Below are 13255 nucleotides of genomic sequence, written 5' to 3' on the forward strand. Positions count from 1 at the left end.
GGGTAAATCCACTCAAGTCTCCCCTAACAATGTTTTCAAGGATTTACTTTTCATCTAACAATCAACAACAAGTGATGCATGAATGCAGTTATCATGAGGACTTATTAGGGTTGTAATGGGGTTAGGGTTAAGGTGGGATAGATATGGCTAAGTGGACTAAAATGATTGAATCCTTGATTAGATTAAGTATCCAACCCAACCTATATCAACCAAATCAAAATAAAATGCAATCCTAACTTTCCATCATTTCTTTTTCACAAACACTCATGTATGATTTATCATTCACATCACATATACATTTTTTATTCATTTTCTTCACTTAGGGGTAAATTTCATCCCCTTTTCAGGATGATATATATTTTTTTTTTGGAAATGAAAGTAAAATGCATATGGTTTTAGTAGTTCATACATGATTGTTCCCATTTTCCAAAATTTTCAATAAAATGCCCAAAAATGCACAATTTTATTTACTACCAATGTTTTCCAAAATTCTCCTACACTTAGATGAAACACACTTCTTCAACCTAAGCTAATCAAGGATGCAATCCAAGGTAAATCATGGTTTTTCGATTAAGGTTGTGATGTGCTAATATCAAGAACAATGGGGTAGATAAAGCTCAAAAGGGGTTAATAAAGGTAGATGCAAAGGGTAGGCAATATGGGTAAAGTAAGCTTTTATAAAAAATGGCCTCAATCGTGCTCAATGCAATTCAAAACATCAATCATTGGACATAAAGAATCAAGCAAAACCAAGATTACAATCATAGAAGAGATATATCACACAATGAACAGAATTAGTGGTTAAAAGGTGTAACCACTCAATATAGCTCAAAAACTCACAAGGTATTTGTTCTTTACTCTTCTATGTTCCATAAAGAAATCATTCAAGCAAGTTTGAAAACAGTTTTCAAATCAATTCAATAAAGTGCCCTTGAAACAAAATTCTTGGAAATTTTGTTGTTTTTCACCAAAACTTATTTCCTATATGCGTGTATGTTGTGATGGATGCAAATTTTTTCAAAAATTCCTTATTCTTTCCCTAATTTTTAACAAGCAAAAAGTAACATGAACAATTAGGATCAAAATAAACTAGGCATATGCTATTCACATCATCCAATCACAATCCATATCTATACTATATACTTAAGCAAAATAAAGATGCATGATGAATCCATATTTTACGTTATATTTTGGTTTGATTTGAGTGGATTCTATCACATAAACCACATTTATTCGCCTAAATAGTATGCTTTTGTGAATTCTTTCCTAATTGTGCTTAATTGTGAAAAATATGCTTTTCATGCTTAAATTGCCAATTTTAATTCACTTTTCTCCCATTCGATGCCTTGATATATATTTTTTGAGTGATTTAAGGTTTTGAAGGCAAGAATGGCTTGAGAAAGTGGAAGGAAAGCATATAAAGTGGAAGAATTCAAGAAATGAAGGATTTGGAAAGCTGCCAGCCCTGACCTCTCTGTACTAAATTGGTCATAACTTGAGCTACAAAGATTCAAATGAGGCGGTTCCAGTGGCATTAGAAAGCTAACGTCCGGGGCTTCGATTTGATATATAATTTGCTATAGTGGACATAAGTCTACCTGTGCGTCCGCACAGGTCCCTGCACGTGAGCTCATTAATGCAAATCTCTGGGAGCGAATTCTGGGCCTCCAAAACCCAATCTAACTCATTTTCTGAAGCTATTTAAGGCCAAAGTGAAGAGGAATGAAGGGGGCAATTAGGTTTAGTTTTTATGATGTTTTCTCTTAGTTTCTAGAGAGAGAAGCTCCCTCCTCTCTCTAGAATTAGGGTTTCTTAGTTTATTTTCTTGTAATTTCTATGTTTAATTCTTGTTTCTATTTACTTTTCCTTGTCATTTATTGTTATTGTTTCTTTATTCTTCTTCATTTCTCTTGTTATTTCCTTTATTTTGTCATTTTTATGCTTATGAATACTCTTTGTTATTTTAATTCCAATTAATGCAAATTTATATTTTCATGTCATTTATTGCTTTCTTTAGTTGTTATCTCTACTTTTCTTACTTTGGTAGTTTTAGAATTTACTTTAATATATTTTAATATTATTTTATTCTCATGCACACCAAGTGTTTGATAAAATACTTGGCTTAGTTTTTACTTAGTTTTTCTCCACTCTTGGCTTGAATTTGATGACTTTGGTGATCATTGAGTCATTGATATCCATTCTTGTTTGATATATTAGAGTGAGTTAGTTGATTTGGTCTCCCTTGACTCTATGTGACCCCCTTAGTGTTGACATAGGACTTAGGGATTGAAATTAACTATGCCTATTTGACTTATCTTTGATGTAAGATTGACTAAGTAGGATTAACTCTTCATAATCATCATATGTTTGTGGTCAATGACTAGGATAGGTAGCCTTAGCCTTCAATTACTTGCCAAGAGGTTTCTTGTATTTTAAGTTTCCTTTACTTGCATTTTATTGCTTTGACTTTTATTGCTTTGACTTTTATCTGCTTTGATGTTTAATTTCTTGCATGTTTAGTTTTCGTACTCTTGGTTGAGAATTTGGATGTTTGGGTGGAATTGAGTTGTGGATGTTCATTCCGCATTGTGTGAGATTAGTTAATTGGTTTGATTTCCATTGACGCTAGTCTTTCACTAAGTAATTAGTGAGTTGACTAGGACTTATGGATTGAGATCAATTATGGCTTTTTGACTAATTCTCAAGGAGGATTGATTGATTTGGATTGATTCCACACAATTGCCATGCTTGTAGTCCATAACTAGGATAGAAATCCTAAACTCCCCAATTCTTACCAAGAGTCCTTTAATTGCTTTCCTTTAATTTCTTGCATGATCATTTACTTCCTTGCCATTTACATTTCTTGCATTTCTTGCTTTCCATCTACTTTCTTACTATTTACATTTCTTGCTCTTGCTTTCATTCCCAATTCCCCATGCTCTCTCCTTCATAGCCAATATTACATTTCATTGCAACTCCTAGGGAAGACGACCCAGGAGCTAAATACTCTCGGTTTTATATTTTGTTTTGTATTGTGATAACATTTGATTGATGGCCAATTTGTTGGATTAGGACTATACTTACAACGCCAATTCCATTTTGATAATCAAATTCCTAACCTATGCAAATTGGCCGTTGTCAGTGTGCGTACGCACAGGTTAAAATTTTTACAGAGGTGTGCGTGCGCACATACCAGAAATCATAAAATTCTGCAACTCTATAGAATTTCAGAATTTTAACACCAATCTTTGAATGATCATAACTCCCTCTACAAAATTCCAAATTTTACAAACTTTATATCAAATCGAAGGGTTTTTAATAAACTTTAATTCTAAATCAATTTCAACAAATTTTGAAAACCGAGGCAAAAGTTATGATCAGACAAAATTCACCAAAAATCAACTTTTACCAAATGTTTCACAAGTTACCAATCTCCCCACTTTCACCACTCAAACCAACCAAAACCAAATAAAACCATTCCAAACTCTATTTTTCATCAACATCTAATCTTTATATCATATTACACCATTTATACAAATCATTCCATCACATTTCACTACTCCCCACCATCAACATCATGGATGTAAGACCATAATCAACTCACATTCCACTTTTCTAACCACATGACCATATCATTAACATCAATATCACATATATCATACCACTTCTCAACCTCATACAATCATTCATCATCATCATATCATAATCAATTATCATAATCAAACTTAATTATCATCAATCCATCATAAATCATCACACATCATCATTCAACAACTCATCAACCATTATAATCCAAATTTATCCTATAGGTCACTAGCCTAAGTGTCCATGAATATTATATACTACATAGAAGAAACCGAAACTATACCTTGGCCGATCCCCAATATGCACCAAAACCCTAAATTGAGCCCAAAATAAGCTTTCAATCACAATCTAAGCCACCAAGAATCTCCAACAAGCATCAACAATCATCAACAAGCTCCAAACTCACCATAATCAAGCTATATATACATAAATCATCACAAATAAACCTAGGGCTCATTATAATTGAAATTTTACAAGAGTTTCAATGCCTCTTACCTTGCCCAATAGTTTTGGAAGCCAAAACCAACATCAATCAAAGGTTAGAGTGTACCTAAACACCCAAAAATCACAAAACCTCACTTAGCCAAAAGTCCTAAAACTCGAAACTTTGAGGAGAAGAACTGAGAGGGATTAGATCTTGCCTTACCAGTTTCTTGGATGGGTTTTATAGAGCTCTTTACAAGGAACGCATAGCCACAAACGGTGCAGCGATCGGAGCTCTGTAGCTCAAGATATGAGCTTGAGAAGATGAAGGTGAATATTGTTAATGGAGGGTTTCTTCTCCTTCCTTTCTCAGCTGTGTGTGTTGTGTTTGTTAGTGTGTTATGCTGATTGGGTTCATTAATGAACCCTTTTATATGTTGGGTTTCGACCCAACTTGGACCAGGTCTAACCCGTTAGCGTTTTTAGCCTGTTCAACCCAACTTTGGGCCAAACCTTTAACACTAACGCCCGGTTTTTTATTTCTAATATTTTTCTAAGGTTTTTAGCTATTTTCACTTTTTCTCGCGCAGCACTGGACAGACTTGAACCGATTCAACCGGTTTGACTGCCAGTTCACGGTTTTTCACGATTTTTCGCAGAAAACACATTTTCTGACTCGGAAAGACCTACTGAGCCCAAAAATCATATTTAAATCCCCAAATTCTCATTCTAACTTTTCGGTTCCTAATTTGGGTATTTAAATTATTTTATTCGTGAAAACTCCTGTTAGAAATGCCAAGGACTATTTTGCCCCCTATTAGAAATGCCAAGGACTATTTTGTCCTCTGTTAGAGTTGATGGAACAAAGGACCTAAGTGACTAACAGAATTAATTGTTAGGGACCAATCGAGTAATAAATTTTAATTGGAGACAAAAATGTTTGGTCCAAAATTCTATAAGGACCAAAATATGTAAATACTCTAAAAATTAATTTGGAAAAGCATAAAAATTTAAGTCTATAATATTAAATTGGTTAAGTAAAAAAATTCCACAATGATAAACAATGCATTTATTTACTTATTTTTAGTATTGAGAAATGCATTTATTCTTTTATGAACAACTACGACAGAATAAATAAAAACCTTTTTCGCCTTAATAAAAAATACTTTTTTTATTTAAATAAAATAAATTAATTATTTACTCAAATAAATCCAGTTACAGAATTTCGCTTTTTTAAATCATTTAGCTACAATTTTGCTAGTATAGAAAGTGAAAATAAAAATGATTGTGTTTACATGTTACTGTTAGCGAATATAGAAAAAAGAGAGGAAAGAGAAACGTGAGAGTTATCGACAATTCTTTCTCTCTTTAAGGCTCAATTTCGCTCAAAGAAATAGCGTAAACGTGAAAAAAAAATTGCTCCATTTTATGGCACAACAATGAAAATACAAAAAGAGAAAAGGACAAATACGTCCTTGACCTTTTGTCCCGCAAATATTTAAGTCCTTGAAGATTGAAAAATATATATACATCCCTGACCTTCTCAAAACTAGGACTTTTAGATCCCTCCATTAGATTGAACTTTTGAGACCTAATTGAGATGTCTGACGTAGACTCCGTTTTACTGACGTGGTTGTTACAGTGTGCCACAAGGAGGTGTAAAATGGTTAAGGGACAAAATAGTCCCCCACGCCAAAAACGACGTCATTCGAGATGTAGTCCTAATCCTATAAAAGGGTGAACAAAAATGGGGTCTCTAAAGTTGTTCATGGCTGCTGATGATGTATCCTTGAGTTCAAGGAGAAGTGGAGGAGGAGGAAGACAGAAACTGTACGTAACAAGCTCGGGAACGTTTGCATTGCATGCCAGAGATGAGAAAGATGGCGGCATCTCCCCGAAGTGCTTTTGTGGAATTTATGCAATCATGTTCATGTCGAAGTGTAACACCCTAATTACCCTGAGCCTTACTGATGAGCGAATAATTTATACGCTTTTTGGCATTGTTTTTAGTATGTTTTTAGTATGATTTAATTAGTTTTCATTATATTTTTATTAGTTTTTAATTAAAATTCACATTTCTAGACTTTACTATGAGTTTGTGTGTTTTTCTGTGATTTCAGGTATTTTCTGGTTGAAATTGAGGGACCTGAGCAAAAATCAGATTCAGAGGTTGAAGAAGGACTGCAGATGCTGTTGGATTCTGACCTCCCTTCACTCAAAGTGGATTTTCTGGAGTTACAGAACACCAAATGGCGCGCTTCTAATTGCGTTGGAAAGTAGACATCCAGGGGAGTGGATCCTCTCCAGTGGAAAAAAAACTGGATGATATCCAGTGGAAGATCTCACCCTTCAATGCATTCTCTCTCTCATTTATTTCTGGTCCCACTTGAAGAATTGAAGGTGGGAGATTACACTGTATTCTCTCAAGTGACAAAAAAAATGGAGAGGATCCATTTCCGACATCCAGGGCTTTCCAGAAATATATAATAGTCCATACTTTGCCCGAGTTTAAATGACGCAAACTGGCGGTGAACGCCAGTTCCATGTTGCAGAATGGCGTTCAGCGCCAGAAACAAGTTGCAAAGTGGAGTTCAATGCCAGAAACACGTTACAAACTGGCGTTCAACTCCAAGAAAGACCTCTCCATGTGTAAACTTCAAGCTCAGCCCAAGCACACACCAAGTGGGTCCCGGAAGTAGATTTCTGCATCATTTACTCATTTCTGTAAACCCTAGTAACTAGTTTAGTATAAATAGGACTTTTTACTATTGAGATTTCATCTTTAGTTTCATCTTTAGATCTCGCATGGGGGCTAGCCTCTCGGCCATGCCTGAACCTTCATCACTTATATATTTTCAACGGTAGAGTTTCTACACATCATAGATTAAGATGTGGAGCTCTGCTGTTCCTCAAAGATTAATGTAAAGTACTATTGTTTTTCTATTCAATTCAACTTATTCCGCTTCTAAGATATTCATTCGCACTTCAATATGATGGATGTGATGATCGTGACAGTCATCATCATTCTCAACTTATGAACGCGTGCCTGACAACTACTTCCGTTCTACCTTAGATTGAATGGATATCTCTTGGATATCTAATACAGCGGACTGAGTCCGAGTTATTAGTGTCTTCGTGGTATAAGTTAGAACCCATGGATGGCCATTCCTGAGATCCGAAAAGTCTAAACCTTGTCTGTGGTATTCCGAGTAGGATCTGGGAAGGGATGGCTGTGACGAGCTTCAAACTCGTGAGTGCTGGGCGTAGTGACAGACGCAAAAGGATAGTAAATCCTATTCCAGTATGATCGAGAACCGACAGATGATTAGCCATGCAGTGACAGCGCATTGGACCATTTTCACAGGAGGATGGGATGTAGCCATTGACAACGGTGATGCCCTACATAAAGCTTGCCATGGAAAGGAGTAGGATTGATTGGATAAAGACAGCAGGAAAGCAGAGATCAGAGGAACGAAAGCATCTCTATACGCTTATCTAAAATTCTCACCAATGAATTACATAAGTACCACTATCCTATTTTATATTTTATTTATTTTCATCCACTATAATTTCTTAATACAATTTAATCTGCCTGACTGAGATTTACAAGGTGACCATAGCTTGCTTCAAGCCGACAATCTCCGTAGGATCGACCCATACTCACGTAAGGTCTATTACTTGGACGACCCAGTGCACTTGCTGGTTAGTTGTACGAAGTTGTGAAACAGATATAAGATCATGAACGTGCGTATTGAGTTTTTAGCGCCGTTACCAAGGAATGGAATGATCACGATTTCGCACACCAAGTTTTTGGCGCCGTTGCTGGGGATCGTTCGAGTTTGGACAACTGACGGTTCATCTCGTTGCTCAGATTAGGTAACTTTATTTTAATTTTAACCTTTTTTATTTTATTATTCTTATTTTCGAAAAAAAATCAAAAAAATATTTTCTTCTTTTTCGTTTTTCCCAATTAATTCTCGAAAAATACAAAAAAATTTACAAAATCATAAAATCAAAAATATTTTTTGTGTTTCTTGTTTGAGTCTTGAGTCAAGTTTTAAGTTTGGTGTCTTGCATGTGTTTCTTTTTCTCAAGAATTTTCAAAAATTCATCATATGTTCTTCAAGATCTTCAAGTTGTTCCTGCCCAGTCTTCTTGTTTGATCTTCATATTTTCTTGTTTTGTGTCTATTCTTGTTTTTCATATGCATTTTTAATTTGTTAGTTTCTAAAGTTTGAAAATTTCTAAGTTTGGTGTCTTGTATGTTTTTCTTTCATTAAAAATTTTCAAAAATAAGTCTTGATGTTCATCTTGATCTTCAAAGTGTCCTTAGTGTTCATCTTGACATTCATAGTGTTCTTGCATACATTGTGTGTTTTGATTCATAATTTTTATGTTATGAGTCTTTTTCATGTTTTTCTCTTTCTTCATTAAAAATTCAAAAATAAAAAAATATATTTTCCATATTTTACTCAAAATTTTCGAAAATATGATTTGATTTAGTCAAAAAGTTTTTAAATTTAATTGTTTCTTATGAATCAAATTAAATTTTAAATTTAAAAATCTTATCTTTTCAAAATCTTTTTCAAAAATCAAATCTTTTTCATTTTACCTTCATATTTTCGAAAACTTTTTAAATTTGATTTTCAAAATCTTTTTTATTTTATTTCTTAATTTTCAAATTCTTTACTAACATTTAATATGATTGATTGAAAAATTTCAAGTTGTTACTTGCTTATTAAGAAAGATTCAATCTTTAAACTCTAGAATCATATCTTTTTAGTTTCTTGTTAGTCAAGTAATCAACTTTAGTTTTCAAAATCAAATCTTTTTAATTTTCTTTTCAAATCTTTTTCAATTTAAAATTTCAATCATATCTTTTTCAAATTCAATTTCAAAATCTTTTCTAACTTCTTATCTTTTTAAAATTGATTTTCAAATCTTATCTTTTTGTTTCGATCATATCTTTTTAAATTTCAATCATATCTTTTTCAAAAACAAATTTCAAAACTTTTTCAATCAATCTTATCTTTTTGTTTCAATCATATCTTTTTCAAAACTACCTAACTAATCCTCTCTCTCTTATTTTCGAAAATTCCCTCTCTCCTTTTTCAAAATTCCTTTTTAATTAACTAATTATTTTAATTTTAATTTAATTTCAACTTTAATTTTCAAAATCTAACTTTCAATTTTAATTTTTATTTTAATTAAATTTTGAAATTCTCTCTCTCATCTCCTTCTATTTATTTATTCATCTACAAACACTTCTCTCCCATCCAAAAATTCGAACACCACCTCCCTCTCTGTATTCGAGTTTTTCCTCTTCTCTTCTTTACATTACATTCTTTTCTTCTTCTACTCACATAAAGGAACCTCTCTCTACTGAGGCAAAGAGGATCCCTATTATTTTCTGTTTTCTTCTTTTTCATATGAACAGGAGCAAGGACAAGAACATTCTTGTTGAAGCAGATCCTGAACCTGAAAGGACTCTAAAAAAGAAACTAAGAGAAGCTAAAATACAACAATCCAGAGACAACCTGACAGGAATTTTCGAACAGGAAGAGGAGATGGCAGCCGAAAGTAATAATAATGCAAGGAGGATGCTTGGTGACTTTACTACACCTAATTCCAATTTACATGGAAGAAGCATCTCCATCCCTGCCATCGGAGCAAACAACTTTGAGCTGAAACCTCAATTAGTTTCTCTGATGCAGCAGAACTGCAAGTTTCATGGACTTTCATCTGAAGATCCTTTTCAGTTCTTAACTGAATTCTTGCAGACCTGTGATACTGTTAAGACCAATGGGGTTGATCCCGAGGTCTACAGGCTTATGCTTTTCCCGTTTGCTGTAAGAGACAGAGCTAGAGTATGGTTGGACTCTCAACCTAAAGATAGCCTGAACTCTTGGGATAAGCTGGTCACGGCTTTCTTAGCCAAGTTCTTTCCTCCTCAAAAGCTTAGTAAGCTTAGAGTGGATGTTCAAACCTTCAGACAGAAAGAAGGTGAATCCCTCTATGAAGCTTGGGAGAGATACAAGCAACTGACCAAAAAGTGTCCTTCTGACATGCTTTCAGAATGGACCATCCTGGATATATTCTATGATGGTCTGTCTGAATTAGCTAAGATGTCATTGGATACTTCTGCAGGTGGATCCATTCACCTAAAGAAAACACCTGCAGAAGCTCAAGAACTCATTGACATGGTTGCTAATAACCAGTTCATGTACACTTCTGAGAGGAATCCTGTGAGTAATGGGACGCCTCAGAAGAAGGGAGTTCTTGAAATTGATACTCTAAATGCCATATTGGCTCAGAACAAAATATTGACTCAGCAAGTCAATATGATTTCTCAGAGTCTGAATGGAATGCAAGCTGCATCCAACAGTACTCAAGAGGCATCTTCTGAGGAAGAAGCTTATGATCCTGAGAACCCTGCAATAGCAGAGGTGAATTACATAGGTGAACCCTATGGAAACACCTATAATCCCTCATGGAGAAATCACCCAAATCTCTCATGGAAAGATCAACAAAAGCCTCAAAAAGGCTTTAATAATGGTGGAAGAAACAAATTTAGCAATAGCAAGCCTTTTCCATCATCCACTCAGCAAAAGACAGAGAGTTCTGAGCAGAATCCATCTAGCTTGGCAAATATAGTCTCTGATCTATCTAAGGCCACTCTAAGTTTCATGAATAAAACAAGGTCCTCCATTAGAAATTTGGAAGCACAAGTGGGCCAGCTAAGTAAAAGGATCACTGAAATCCCTCCTAGTACTCTCCCAAGCAATACAGAAGAAAATCCAAAAGGAGAGTGCAAGGCCATTGAATTGATCATCATGGCCAAACCTACAAGGGAGGGAGAGGACATGAACCCCAGTGAGGAAGACCTCCTGGGACGTCCAGAGATCAATAAGGAGTTTCCCTCTGAGGAACCAAATGACTCTGAGGCTCATCTGGAGACTATAGAGATTCCAATGAACCTCCTTATGCTATTCATGAGCTCTGATGAGTATTCTTCTTCTGAAGAGAATGAAGATGTTACTGAAGAGCAAGTTGCCAAGTACCTTGGTGCTATCATGAAGCTGAATGCCAAATTATTTAGTAATGAGACTTGGGAAGATGAACCTCCCTTGCTCACCAATGAACTGAGTGATCTGGAACAACTGAGATTGCCTCAGAAGAAACAGGATCCTGGAAAGTTCTTAATACCTTGTACCATAGGCACCATGACCTTTGAGAAGGCTCTATGTGACCTTGGGTCAGGGATAAACCTCATGCCACTCTCTGTAATAGAGAAATTAGGAATCTTTGAGGTACAAGCTGCCAGAATCTCATTAGAGATGGCAGACAACTCCAGAAAACAGGCTTATGGACTAGTAGAGGACGTGTTAGTAAAGGTTGAAGGCCTTTACATCCCTGCTGATTTCATAATCCTAGACACTGGGAAGGATGAGGATGAATCCATCATCCTTGGAAGACCCTTCCTAGCCACAGCAAGAGCTGTGATTGATGTGGACAGAGGAGAGTTGGTCCTTCAACTGAATAAGGACAACCTTGTGTTTAAAACTTAAGGATCTCCTTCTGTAACCATGGAGAGGAAGCATGAAAAGCTTCTCTCACTGTAGAGTCAACCAAAGCCCCCACAGTCAAACTCTAAGTTTGGTGTTGGGAGGCCACAACCAAACTCTAAGTTTGGTGTTGAACCCCCACAACCAAACTCTAAGTTTGGTATTGGAAGGTCCCAACCTTGCTCTGATTATCTGTGAGGCTCCATAAGAGCTCACTGTCAAGCTATTGACATTAAAGAAGCGCTTGTTGGGAGGCAACCCAATGTTAATTAATCACTTTTATTTTATTTTCTCTTTGTTGTTTCATGTTTTATTAGGTTGATGATCATGTGGAGTCACAAAAACTACTGAAAAATTGAAAACAGAATGAAAAACAGCATTGAAAATAGAACACCCTGGAGGAAGGGCTTACGCGTTTAAACGCCAGTAAGGAGCATCTAGCTGGCGTTTAACGCCAGAACAGAGCATGAAACTGGCATTAAATGCCAGAAACAAGTAGCATTCTGGCGTTCAATGCCAGAAACATGCTGCAGACTGGCGTTGAACGCCCAAAACAAGCATGGAAGTGGCATTTAACGCTAGAAACATGCTGCAATCTGGCGTTAAACGCCAGGATTGCCTACAGAGGGCGTTTACACGCCTAATTGGAGCAGGGATGATTAAAGTCCTTGGCCCCACTGGATCTGTGGATCCCACAGGATTTCCTCAGGATCTGTGGACCCTACAGGATCCCCACCTACTTCTTCTCTCCTCTTCACACCTTTTCATAACTCTCTTCCCCAAATACCCCTCACCAATAAACTCAATCACTCTTTCCCATCACCTCTTCACCACTCACATCCATCCTCTCTTCCCCAAAAACCCCACCTACCTTTAAATTCAAAATAATTTCCCTCCCAAACCCAACCCTAAATGGTCGAACCCTAACCCCTCCCCACTCCTATATAAACCCCTCATTCCTTCTTCATTTTCACACAACACAACCCTCTCTTCTTCCCCTTGGCCGAATCCACCTTCTACCTCCATCTCCTCTATTTTTCTTCTTCTTCTACTTTTTTCTTTCTTCTTTTGCTCGGGGACGAGCAAACCTTTTAAGTTTGGTGTGGTAAAAGCATAGCTTTTTGTTTTTCCATAACCATTTATGGCACCTAAGGCCAGAGAAACCTCTAGAAAGAGGAAAGAGAAGGCAATCGCTTCCACTTCTGAGTCATGGGAGATGGAGAGATTCATCTCTAAGGTTCATCAAGACCACTTCTATGAAGTTGTGGCCAAGAAGAAAGTGATCCCTGAGGTTCCTTTCAAACTCAAAAAGAATGAGTATCCGGAGATCCGACTTGAAATCCAAAGAAGAGGTTGGGAAGTTCTAACCAACCCCATTCAACAAGTCGGGATCTTAATGGTTCAAGAGTTCTATGCAAACGCATGGGTTACCAGGAACCATGATCAAAGTGTGAACCCGAACCCAAAGAATTGGCTCACCATGGTTCGGGGGAAATACTTAGATTTCAGTCCGGAGAATGTAAGGTTGGCGTTCAACCTACCAATGACGGAAGAGAACGCACGCCCCTACACTAGAAGAGTCAACTTTGATCAAAGGTTGGACCAAGTCCTCGTGGACATATGTATGGAAGGAGCTCAATGAAAAATTGACTCAAGGGGCAAGCCGGTTCAACTAAGAAGGC

General features: G+C 36.2%; 1 non-coding gene across 1 annotated transcript; it reads right to left on the reverse strand.

The window, feature by feature from the left end:
• Positions 1-9971: 9971 nt before the first annotated feature.
• On the reverse strand, positions 9972-10079 carry LOC112730868 (small nucleolar RNA R71). The gene has a single exon (XR_003166672.1). It is a non-coding gene; the product is annotated as a small nucleolar RNA R71 (small nucleolar RNA).
• Between the last annotated feature and the right edge of the window lie 3176 nt (positions 10080-13255).

This window comes from Arachis hypogaea, chromosome 12 (assembly GCF_003086295.3).
Source record: "Arachis hypogaea cultivar Tifrunner chromosome 12, arahy.Tifrunner.gnm2.J5K5, whole genome shotgun sequence".
In the NCBI taxonomy this organism is placed as follows: Eukaryota; Viridiplantae; Streptophyta; class Magnoliopsida; order Fabales; family Fabaceae; genus Arachis; species Arachis hypogaea.